The sequence below is a fragment of the Hemibagrus wyckioides genome, linkage group LG22, assembly GCF_019097595.1.
Source record: "Hemibagrus wyckioides isolate EC202008001 linkage group LG22, SWU_Hwy_1.0, whole genome shotgun sequence".
Lineage (NCBI taxonomy): Eukaryota > Metazoa > Chordata > Actinopteri > Siluriformes > Bagridae > Hemibagrus > Hemibagrus wyckioides.
The window spans coordinates 1,057,247-1,068,618 of record NC_080731.1 but is presented as its reverse complement, the minus strand read 5'-3'; positions in this window follow the sequence as shown (position 1 = coordinate 1,068,618).

The following is an 11,372-nucleotide window of genomic DNA, read 5'->3' as shown; positions in this document are numbered from 1 at the left end:
ACTTTACATTTATTTCTATAATACTGCACTTTACATTTATTTACACAATACTGCACTTTACATTTATTTACACAATACTACACTTTACATTTATTTCTATAATACTGCACTTTACATTTATTTACACAATACTACACTTTACATTTATTTCTATAATACTGCACTTTACATTTATTTACACAATACTGCACTTTACATTTATTTACACAATACTGCACTTTACATTTATTTCTATAATACTACACTTTACATTTATTTCTATAATACTGCACTTTACATTTATTTACACAATACTGCACTTTACATTTATTTACACAATACTGCACTTTACATTTATTTACAAAATACTGCACTTTACATTTATTTACACAATACTACACTTTACATTTATTTCTATAATACTGCACTTTACATTTATTTACACAATACTACACTTTACATTTATTTCTATAATACTGCACTTTACATTTATTTACACAATACTACACTTTACATTTATTTACACAATACTACACTTTACATTTATTTACACAATACTGCACTTTACATTTATTTACACAATACTGCACTTTACATTTATTTACACAATACTACACTTTACATTTATTTACACAATACTGCACTTTACATTTATTTACACAATACTACACTTTACATTTATTTACAAAATACTGCACTTTACATTTATTTACACAATACTACACTTTACATTTATTTACACAATACTGCACTTTACATTTATTTACACAATACTACACTTTACATTTATTTACACAATACTGCACTTTACATTTATTCACACAATACTACACTTTACATTTATTTACACAATACTACACTTTACATTTATTTACAAAATACTGCACTTTACATTTATTTACACAATACTACACTTTACATTTATTTACACAATACTGCACTTTACATTTATTCACACAATACTACACTTTACATTTATTTCTATAATATTACACTTTACATTTATTTACACAATACTGCACTTTACATTTATTTACACAATACTACACTTTACATTTATTTACACAATACTGCACTTTACATTTATTCACACAATACTACACTTTACATTTATTTCTATAATATTACACTTTACATTTATTTACACAATACTACACTTTACATTTATTTCTATAATACTACACTTTACATTTATTTACACAATACTGCACTTTACATTTATTTACACAATACTACACTTTACATTTATTTACACAATACTGCACTTTACATTTATTCACACAATACTACACTTTACATTTATTTACACAATACTACACTTTACATTTATTTACACAATACTGCACTTTACATTTATCTACACAATACTACACTTTACATTTATTTACACAATACTGCACTTTACATTTATTTACACAATACTACACTTTACATTTATTTACACAATACTACACTTTACATTTATTTACACAATACTACACTTTACATTTATTTACACAATACTACACTTTACATTTATTTACAAAATACTGCACTTTACATTTATTTACACAATACTACACTTTACATTTATTCACACAATACTACACTTTACATTTATTTACACAATACTACACTTTACATTTATTTACACAATACTGCACTTTACATTTATCTACACAATACTACACTTTACATTTATTTACACAATACTACACTTTACATTTATTTACACAATACTACACTTTACATTTATTTACACAATACTACACTTTACATTTATTTACACAATACTGCACTTTACATTTATTTACACAATACTGCACTTTACATTTATTTACACAATACTGCACTTTACATTTATTCACACAATACTACACTTTACATTTATTTCTATAATATTACACTTTACATTTATTTACACAATACTACACTTTACATTTATTTCTATAATACTACACTTTACATTTATTTACACAATACTGCACTTTACATTTATTTACACAATACTACACTTTACATTTATTTCTATAATACTACACTTTACATTTATTTACACAATACTGCACTTTACATTTATTTACACAATACTACACTTTACATTTATTTACACAATACTACACTTTACATTTATTTACACAATACTGCACTTTACATTTATTTACACAATACTACACTTTACATTTATTTACACAATACTGCACTTTACATTTATTCACACAATACTACACTTTACATTTATTTACACAATACTACACTTTACATTTATTTACAAAATACTGCACTTTACATTTATTTACACAATACTACACTTTACATTTATTTACACAATACTGCACTTTACATTTATTCACACAATACTACACTTTACATTTATTTCTATAATATTACACTTTACATTTATTTACACAATACTGCACTTTACATTTATTTACACAATACTACACTTTACATTTATTTACACAATACTGCACTTTACATTTATTCACACAATACTACACTTTACATTTATTTCTATAATATTACACTTTACATTTATTTACACAATACTACACTTTACATTTATTTCTATAATACTACACTTTACATTTATTTACACAATACTGCACTTTACATTTATTTACACAATACTACACTTTACATTTATTTACACAATACTGCACTTTACATTTATTCACACAATACTACACTTTACATTTATTTACACAATACTACACTTTACATTTATTTACACAATACTGCACTTTACATTTATTTACACAATACTACACTTTACATTTATTTACACAATACTGCACTTTACATTTATTTACACAATACTACACTTTACATTTATTTCTATAATACTACACTTTACATTTATTTACACAATACTACACTTTACATTTATTTACACAATACTACACTTTACATTTATTCACACAATACTACACTTTACATTTATTTACACAATACTACACTTTACATTTATTCACACAATACTACACTTTACATTTATTTACACAATACTACACTTTACATTTATTTACACAATACTGCACTTTACATTTATCTACACAATACTACACTTTACATTTATTTACACAATACTACACTTTACATTTATTTACACAATACTACACTTTACATTTATTTACACAATACTACACTTTACATTTATTTACACAATACTGCACTTTACATTTATTTACACAATACTGCACTTTACATTTATTTACACAATACTGCACTTTACATTTATTCACACAATACTACACTTTACATTTATTTCTATAATATTACACTTTACATTTATTTACACAATACTACACTTTACATTTATTTCTATAATACTACACTTTACATTTATTTACACAATACTGCACTTTACATTTATTTACACAATACTACACTTTACATTTATTTCTATAATACTACACTTTACATTTATTTACACAATACTGCACTTTACATTTATTTACACAATACTACACTTTACATTTATTTCTATAATACTACACTTTACATTTATTTACACAATACTGCACTTTACATTTATTTACACAATACTACACTTTACATTTATTTACACAATACTGCACTTTACATTTATTTACACAATACTACACTTTACATTTATTCACACAATACTACACTTTACATTTATTTACACAATACTGCACTTTACATTTATTCACACAATACTACACTTTACATTTATTTCTATAATATTACACTTTACATTTATTTACACAATACTACACTTTACATTTATTTCTATAATACTACACTTTACATTTATTTACACAATACTGCACTTTACATTTATTTACACAATACTACACTTTACATTTATTTACACAATACTGCACTTTACATTTATTTACACAATACTACACTTTACATTTATTCACACAATACTACACTTTACATTTATTTACACAATACTACACTTTACATTTATTCACACAATACTACACTTTACATTTATTCACACAATACTACACTTTACATTTATTTACACAATACTACACTTTACATTTATTCACACAATACTACACTTTACATTTATTTACACAATACTACACTTTACATTTATTTACACAATACTACACTTTACATTTATTTACACAATACTGCACTTTACATTTATTTACACAATACTGCACTTTACATTTATTTACACAATACTGCACTTTACATTTATTTACACAATATTACACTTTACATTTATTTACACAATACTGCACTTTACATTTATTCACACAATACTACACTTTACATTTATTTCTATAATATTACACTTTACATTTATTTACACAATACTACACTTTACATTTATTTCTATAATACTACACTTTACATTTATTTCTATAATACTACACTTTACATTTATTTACACAATACTACACTTTACATTTATTTCTATAATACTGCACTTTACATTTATTTACACAATACTACACTTTACATTTATTTACACAATACTACACTTTACATTTATTTACACAATACTACACTTTACATTTATTTCTATAATACTACACTTTACATTTATTTCTATAATACTACACTTTACATTTATTTACACAATACTACACTTTACATTTATTTACACAATACTACACTTTACATTTATTTCTATAATACTACACTTTACATTTATTTCTATAATACTACACTTTACATTTATTTACACAATACTACACTTTACATTTATTTACACAATACTGCACTTTACATTTATTTACACAATACTGCACTTTACATTTATTTACACAATACTGCACTTTACATTTATTTACACAATACTACACTTTACATTTATTTACACAATACTGCACTTTACATTTATTTACACAATACTACACTTTACATTTATTTACACAATACTACACTTTACATTTATTCACACAATACTACACTTTACATTTATTTACACAATACTACACTTTACATTTATTTACACAATACTGCACTTTACATTTATTTATACAATACTGCACTTTACATTTATTTACACAATACTACACTTTACATTTATTTACACAATACTGCACTTTACATTTATTTACACAATACTGCACTTTACATTTATTTACACAATACTACACTTTACATTTATTTACACAATACTACACTTTACATTTATTTACACAATACTACACTTTACATTTATTTCTATAATACTACACTTTACATTTATTTACACAATACTACACTTTACATTTATTTCTATAATACTACACTTTACATTTATTTACATAATACTACACTTTACATTTATTTACACAATACTACACTTTACATTTATTTCTATAATACTACACTTTACATTTATTTCTATAATACTACACTTTACATTTATTTACACAATACTACACTTTACATTTATTTACACAATACTGCACTTTACATTTATTTACACAATACTACACTTTACATTTATTTACACAATACTGCAGTTTACATTTATTTCTATAATACTACACTTTACATTTATTTACATAATACTACACTTTACATTTATTTACACAATACTACACTTTACATTTATTTCTTTAATACTACACTTTACATTTATTTCTATAATACTACACTTTACATTTATTTACACAATACTACACTTTACATTTATTTCTATAATACTACACTTTACATTTATTTACACAATACTACATACACTTTACATTTATTTCTATAATACTACACTTTACATTTATTTCTATAATACTACACTTTACATTTATTTCTATAATACTGCACTTTACATTTATTTACACAATACTACACTTTACATTTATTTACACAATACTGCACTTTACATTTATTTACACAATACTACACTTTACATTTATTTCTATAATACTGCACTTTACATTTATTTACATAATACTATACTTTTTGGACTGGAATGTAAATATTTAAATTTCACACACAGAAGTAGGTTAGATGTACAGACTTGTGTTTATTTTACATATTTCCTGAATAAATTAAAAGCACAGGATTCTGAGGACCTTATTAACTAATATAGAGAAAATCTATCCACAACTTCTCATGACATATTCCTCTCTCTGTCTCTCTCTCTTCTCTCTGTCTCTGTCTCTCTCTCTCTCTCTCTCTCTCTCTCTCTCTCTCTCTCTTCTCTCTGTCTCTCTCTCTCTCTCTCTCTCTCTCTCTCTCTGTCTCTCTCTCTCTGTCTCCCTGTTTTCCCTCTCTTTATTCGTTTTTTGATGAGAGTTCGGTGAGTGTGTGTGTGTGTGTGTAAAAGTTTCTCGGTGTGTCACACAGTGTTGTAGATGCCAGTATGGAGGCTGCCCCCGGTCAGGGAATGCCACCCCTCTCCCTCCGTACCGGGTGTAGGTGTGTACTGGAGCCCGGTGTCACGGTGGAGGAGCTACTGGAGGTTGTAGGAGAGCAGGTGGGGTTCCACAGTATTCTGTCGGCCTCGAGCATGAACAAGGCGATTGTTGTTTTTCTAAAAAGTGAATCTCTGGTTAATCAGTTGTCTGTGGACGGTACATGGGTAAGAGGCGTTCATGTGACTGTGACCCCTCTGTCCACCCCAGCCACCAGAATCACCGTCTCTAATGTTCTGCCTTTTGTTAAAGCGCTTCGGAAAAATCGCAAGCCCAGTTAAAATGATCCCTCTCGGCTGTAAAAACACTGCGCTTAAACATGTCCTGTCTTTTAGACGCCAGGTCTACATGTTTTTAAACTCACCAGAGATATGGATGGAGCATAAAGCTGTACAGAAAAAACAGACCTACAGTCTAAGGGACAGAAATGAACATATAACCATCAACAGGACCCCAGTGGAGAGAGTGGACAGTTTCCGGTACCTAGGTGTTTACATCACACAGGACCTGACATGGTCCTGTCACGTCAACACACTGGTGAAGAAGGCCCGGCAGCGTCTCTATCATCTTAGACACCTAAAGGACTTTAAACTGCCCTGAAAGGTGCTAAAGACATCCTACACCTGCACCATTGAGAGCATGTACTATTTTACCAGTTAGTTTCTCTGATCACAGCATGGTCTTGTGTTCTATTATTTTAAGCTCCATCAAGCCTTAAAGTGCTTATTGGCACTTAAACACTGTTTTATTGAGTAATAATGATTTTAGAGAAACTTTTAAACTATTTTGGGATGATTTTAGAGCCAGAAAACTGTCTTTTCAATCTATACAGAGGTGGTGGGATTTTGGTAAAGTGCAGATTCAACAGTTTTGTCAACAGTATGCTCTCAACAGCTCTAAAGAACTAGCCAAGTCCTTGAAAGCCTTAGAGACCGATATAATTAAACTGCAAGAACTAACAGAATCCACACAAGACCAAAAGTACATGGAGCTTCTCTCTTAGAGAAAGACTCAATTGGCTAAAATTCTAGGGGTGAAGGCACGGGGGCTCTGGTCCGGTCTAGGTTCCAAAATGTAGATCAGATGGATGCACCATCTAAGCTTTTGTTCAGCCTAGAGAAAAAAAATGGACAAAAAAGACTAATCCATGCCCTATGTTCTGAGGCTGGGGATCTGTTACTAAACCCTAAAGATATAAGAAAGAGAGCGGTTTGTTTTTATGAACAGCTGTACAAGCCTGTAGAAGCCTTTGGTTTTTGCCACGATTTTATAAACAAAATCAAGCTTAAAGTTAATGCTGGCTTATGCACTCCTTTCAAGGTTATCAGAGGAGTAAGACAGGGATGCTCGTTATCTGGCATGTTGTACTCTTTAGCCATCAAACCCTTATTAGAACAGATAAGGGAAAGTTTACAAGGCCTTCACCTACCATATCACCAGAACCTGATCCATCTATCTGCCTATGCTGGTGATGTGACAGTTTTAATAAGAAGACAAAGTGATGTGCAAGTTTTAATGAAGTTGTTTGATGATTTTAATGTATTGTCTTCTGCAAAGGTGAATTGGAACAAAAGCGATGCATTGTTGTGTGGAAAATGGACAGATAGAAAGCCAAACCTTCCTGATGGTCTGACCTGGAGACGAGATGGTTTTAAGTACTTGGGTGTGTTTTTAGGAGATGAGGCCACTATGCAGAGGAATTGGGAGGGGGTTATAGATAAGGATAAAGGTAGACTAGACAAATGGAAATGGATAACACCAGAAATGTCATATAGAGGGCGTACACTAGTCTCTAATAATCTAATAGCCTCTAGCTTTTGGCACAAGTTGGCCTGTGTAGATCCTCCTCCAGGTCTGCTGGCTGAAATACAAGCTGTGATAGTGAACTTCTTGTGTTACAAGCTGCACTGGGTGCCCCAGAGTGTGCTGTACCTACCCAAGGAAGAGGGTGGGCAAGGACTCATTCATCTGCAAAGCAGGACGGCGGCTTTCCGGCTGCTGTTCATACAGAGACTCCTCAACAGCACAGAGCTTTCCAGCTGTCAGGCAACTGCATGCACCTTACTGCACCACGCTGAGGGACGGCAGATGGACAGGAGTCTCTTCCTTATGGACCCTGCAAAGCTGGACACCAGCGAGTTACCAGGCTTCTACAAAAGTCTCTTTAAAGTCAGGAACTTCTTCACACTGCAAAGGGCCAACAGAACTCACTCTCTTCACTGGCTTCTAGATGAACTGCTAATTCACAGAGCGCGGTTCGACATCTCCAACAGCACCTGTTTCTTTCCTGGACTTAACAGGACACTACAGGGATCAAGGACAATCACTTTGGGGCACCTAGTGGACCATGTGGGAGCAGACTTCAGGAATACAGAGGGGCTAGCTGCACACCTGAACCTCAGGTCCACCCGAGCAGTCGCTCAGCTGCTGCTGAAATGGAAAGACATTCTAACAGCTGACGAAAGAACTCTGCTAACGGATCACTGCAGCGGGACAGCTACCCCAAACCCCAGAGACGTCTTCCACAGCGTAACCATCCGGCCAAGACTGGAGGACTGCACAGGGCCATTCCTGGAAGCTGGAAAATCCATGGTTTTAGATTTCTTGAATGTCACAGGAAAAGTGTTGTGCCAAGCTTGTGTGATGTTTTTTAACAGGAAGGTTTAAAACAAGAAGGTTGATACGCCCTGGCTCAGTGTGCTCAGACTAAATGAAAATGTAAAAGCAGAATGGAGATCCCTGTATAAGCCACCATTAACTAAAAGAGCAGGAGACTTACAGTGGAGAGTTCTGCATGGGGCCATTGCTGTTAATGCTTTTATTTCAGTTTTAAACCCTGAGGTTGGAGCAGAATGTCCTTTTTGTTTTAACAGGGAAACTGTCTATAACACTTTTACTCAATGTCTTAGATTAAAACCACTATTTATGATTTTACAGACCCTATTTAACTCTTTTAAGGAAAATTTTTCAATGGAGACTTTTATCTTTGGTTTTAAATATGTTCACAGGAAGCGCTTTACTTGTCAGCTGCTAAATTTGATCTTGGGTCAGGGAAAAATGGCCATGCACATCAGCAGGAGAAACAAAATAGATAAATCCCAGGTCATGATGTTACTGTTCTATTCACAGCCTTTGTCAGATCCAGAGTACTGATTGACTTTTGTTTGTTTGTAAAAATAATGCTTTGTGCTCCGTTAATGAAGGAAAAATAATTTTTACACATTTTTAAATGCCCCTTGACTTTTAGCACTTTTTTTTTTTTTTTTTTTTTTTACAGTTTTTTATGATTGCTTACACACTAAAATTGAAAATAACACAGAGTTACTAAACCCTTACACTCAAGGAGCAAAACCTCAGCCCAGATCTGCACAACTATAAGCACATTCTCAGCCTCACACTTCTTGCAAAACACAAAACACACTTCTCTACATTAGACACAGAAATCTAACATAATGTCACTTCTTTGCTTTCCAAAATACCACCCCTATAAACCAATTAATCAAACATGGCCGTCACATGTGCAGACACTTAGGTGCTTAACTATAAACTCAAGGATCAGGTGTAAGCACTATAAAAAGGCAACAGGTGAGTTTACCTGTCTTCAACAAAAATGGAAGGCAATGTCGCAGTAAGAGAAAGAGTTAGGATGAGAGGGGCAGTCCATGGAGGAAGGGGGGTAGAGAGAGGAAGAGGGAGAGGAAGAGGTAGACCTGGAGGACGTGGACAAAGAAGGCGGGGACCAAATTTATCAGATGTGATTCGAGCAGCCTTGGTTGACCATGTTGACCATGTTGACCATGTTGACCATGTTGTAAAGCATGAGCTGACACTGAGAGAGGCTGGCCAGAGAGTTCAGCCCAACCTCAGCAGATATACTGCTGCTTCAGTAATTTGGACATTTCGACAAGAGCGCAGGTATAAAAACAACTTTTCTCTGCTGTCTACAGTACAATATAGCCTACTACACGACCTCCATCAGTACTATTTGGTACCATTCACTGTGTTCCATGTTTGAGACAAGGTCTTGTGTGCTGTCTTGTGACATTTACTGTAACATGTATTTTGATTGATCTACATAGGATTGAGGGTCGAGAACATAGAGGAGGAAGGAGCCCCATATTCACAGAGGAACAAGAGAGAGCTATTATAAACATGGTTTTGGTCAATAATGTCATATGTCTTAGAGAAATTCAGACAAACATCCTGAATGACCACACAGTTTTCAATAATGTCCATCAGGTCTCTCTCACAACACTGGGGCGAATCCTTAAAAAGCATCACATCCAGAGGAAACAACTGTACCAAGTGCCATTGGGAAGAAATTCTGAAAGAGTAAAAGACCTACAGCATGAATATGTGGAGGTAAGTAATGTCCACTTCAGTATTGTCCACTGCACACAAAACCTTTTTACATGTTCTCTATTTTTTTTCTTTTCTTTTTTTCAGAGAGTTCTGCTATTTGATGGTGATCCAATCTCACATGAATTTATTTTCATAGATGAGGCTGGGTTCAACCTGACTAAAGTAAGAAGAAGATGGAGAAACATCATTGGCCATAGAGCTATTTTGAATGTCCCGGGCCAACGTGGAGGCAACATCACAGTGTGCTGCAATCACACAGAATGGGATCCTACACCGCCATGCCGAGTTTGGTCCTTACAACACGGCCCACATTATCACATTTTTAGACAGACTTCACAACATTGTCACAGCAGAACAACAAATGGATGCCAAGCAGATGAGATACACTGTCATCTGGGACATGTATCTTTCCACCGATCTGCTCTTGTCCAAAACTGGTTTCATGATCATCCACAATTTTCACTCCAATACCTCCCACCATACTCTCCCTTCCTCAACCCCATTGAAGAGTTTTTTTCGGCATGGTGGTGGAAGGTTTACGATCTCCAGCCCTATGTCAGGATTCCCCTCATTCCAGCCATGGAGGAGGCCTGTGGCCTAATTGATACAGGGTCTGTGCAAGGATGGATTCGCCATTCAAGAAGATTCTTCCCTCACTGTCTTGTGAGAGAGGACATCGCCTGTGATGTGGATGAAGTGCTGTGGTCAGATCCA